General features: G+C 45.4%; 1 long non-coding RNA gene across 1 annotated transcript in view; it reads left to right on the plus strand.

The window, feature by feature from the left end:
• LOC105540643 overlaps positions 1-1,950 on the plus strand; it is a 47,395-nt gene extending 45,445 nt beyond the window's left edge. Inside the window, exon 3 of the long non-coding RNA XR_001006226.1 lies at positions 644-1,950. This is a non-coding gene — a long non-coding RNA (uncharacterized LOC105540643). The remainder of the gene's footprint in view (positions 1-643) is intronic.
• Positions 1,951-2,841: the final 891 nt, after the last annotated feature.

Consider the following 2,841-nt stretch of genomic DNA (forward strand, 5'->3'; position numbering starts at 1 on the left):
GTGGCATGATCTTGGCTCACTGCAACCTCTGCCTCCCCAGTTCGAGCAATTCTCGTGCCTCAGCCTCCTGAGTAGCTGGGATTACAGGCACTCACCACCACACTTGGCTAATTTGTGTATTTTTAGTAGAGATGGGTTTCACCACATTGGCCAGGCTGGTCTTGAACTCCTGACCTCAGGTGATCCACCTGTCTTGGCCTCCCAAAGGGCTGAGATTACAAGCAGGAGACACTGTGCCTGGCCCACTTTTCTCTTTTTATAAGAACATCACTCAGTGGATTAGGGTCCATCCTAAATTAAAATGAAGCCGTCCAAGATTGGTGGGGGCGAGGCAGGTGTTATTCAATGACTGATGTCCTTATAAGAATTGATCCTTTACTTGATTATGTTAACTTGATTATATTACTAGGATTCTATTTCCAAGTAAGGTCACATTCATAGGTACTGGGGATGTCTTTTGGGAGGACACAATTCAGTCGGTAACAGGGTCTTATGTTTCTTTCATAGTTGTCTAACTGCTTGTCTCTATTCAGAAAAGTAGAGAGTTGGATTGGTTCCCAAATAGCCATTGACAATGGTGTTAAGAATCTCTTATACTTGTTCAGAGTTTTACTGACGTGTTTTCACACATATCTGTATTCAGTCCACACAACCACCCTGGAAATGGCAAGGGGTTATAATTTCCATTTTATAGATGAAGAAATGAAAAAGAGGAGAGGGGGATGCCATCTGCTCAAGGCTGCTGGCACGCTAGGCTGGCTCTGGGACTATCACGAAAAGTTCCAAACCCCTGGCCATGACTCTTCTTACAACACAAGAATGAGCTCAGAGAGGTTAATGAACCTGCCAAGGACCGCAGCTGAGAGACTGAGTTGGTTTGCAGATTCCAAAGCCCACATTCATTCCATTTTATCTCATCTTCAGTGGACTTTGAGCATGCCTCAGCCTTCACCTTGGCCCTTGGTGAAGGTGCTGAGAACCCAGACCCAGTGCAGCGGTGTCTCTGGAGCCTCCTGGAGCTCAGCAGCCGACTCCCAAACCTGGAGGTCCTCACTCTGCATCCTGTGCTCTGCCCTCTGGCTGATCCTCAGCATTCCCAGGCAGCCTGGCTCCCTGTAAAGTTGCTTAAACTTCTGTTTATGATCATCTTCCATCATTTCGAATTGTTTTCCTGTGTCCCTTTCTTTTGTAGAGGATATAAACTCAGCATTTTAGCTTTTGAAACAGATTTACTGTGCAGTTCCATGGCTCTTTAGTGGCTTAAAATGTATTGTTCTGCGAGTCTCTCTGTGCCCGTCACGGCATTCACTGTGGGAAGCAGCAGGACGCCAGCGATGCTGATGTTTATTTGATTTTAGGGGGCTTTAAGGCATTCCTGGGACCATACGGATTACAGATATTCTGCCTCATTGTCTTCAGAAGCTACTAAAATATCCTAGAAATGATCGTGTTTCAGCGTGTAAGCTACGTATCTCACATTGCCTCTTGTATCCATACATAGCCTCTATCAAGAGCCTGGCATAAGCCAATGTCATGGTTCTGAATGGGAACAACATAGTTCTTCAATCGCTAAAGCCCTTTCCTCTCTGAGATTGGATATTCATTGCTGTTTTCTGCCAGGGCTCTTATTTACAAGACTGTCTATGAGTTCTGTGTTTAATATACGGTACCTGACTGGCTGCCTTCAATGCATGAGACTTCCTGGCATTTTTTTCATGTGATTAGACGGATTACATTTGTTACACATTTATTGTTTAGATATACAAGTAATCCTCACTTTCCACAGGATCACGTCTGCATATTGAAACCATGTACTCACTTTGTACAATCCTTGGTAACTGCAAAGTGAGAACACAGGTCGGATATGAACAAGTTTCAGTGAACATGGTACTATGCATCATGAAGACTATCTGAAGTTGCTTTCAAATAAAATTTGGATAAGAACTGTAACACAATGGTTCTCATTCTTAAGGAAATAATAATTGCTGGCCAGGTGTGGTGGCTCATGCCTGTAATCCCAGCACTTTGGGAGTCTGAGGTGGGTGGATCACCTGAGGTCAGGAGCTTGAGACCAGCCTGGCTCACATGGTGAAACCCCGTCTCTACTAAAAATACAAAAATTATCTGGGCATGGTGGTGGGCACCTGTAATCTCAGCTACTTGGGAGGCTGAGGCAGGAGAATGGCTTGAACCCAGGAGGTGGAGGTTGCAGTGAGCTGAAATTGCACCATTGCACTCCAGCCTGGGTGACAAGAGCAGGACTCCGTCAAAATAATAATAATGATAATGACGATAATTGCCCACTGGGCAGAAGGTGCTATGCTCATCTGTATACTGAAATACTGCTCACACAGCCCCCACCCTCAAGCCATATAGTAGGAGAGGCCACATGAAGCAAGAAAATGACCGAGGACAAAGACTGCTGAAAGTTACAAGAAGTGAAGTGCTGCCAGGGCTCAGAGGCAATGTGGTCACTTTTTATTGGGAGAAAAAGAATCAGAGAAGGGTTATGGAGAAGTTGGCATCTGCATTGAGCTTTACGAGAAGAGTGGATTTTAGAAATACCAAAGAGGGAAATGGGAGGTGGGCATTCCAGGCTGAGCCAACGACATGAACAAAAGCCCAGGGGCCAGTGACAGTACCACATGGCGGAGGAGCAGCAACTCACAGGGAGCACAGGGTGACTCTGGCTGCAGAGACCTGGTAACAGTGTGAGAATTCATTTGATGGCATAACTAAACCTACGAAACCTTAAAACTAAGTTGAAACCAGATCCCAGTTTGAGCATCCTCAAGATGGTGGACTAGAGGTGCTCAGCACTTGTTTCCTTCACAAAGAAGG

Source organism: Mandrillus leucophaeus, unplaced genomic scaffold, assembly GCF_000951045.1.
Source record: "Mandrillus leucophaeus isolate KB7577 unplaced genomic scaffold, Mleu.le_1.0 Scaffold224, whole genome shotgun sequence".
NCBI classification, from domain to species: domain Eukaryota; kingdom Metazoa; phylum Chordata; class Mammalia; order Primates; family Cercopithecidae; genus Mandrillus; species Mandrillus leucophaeus.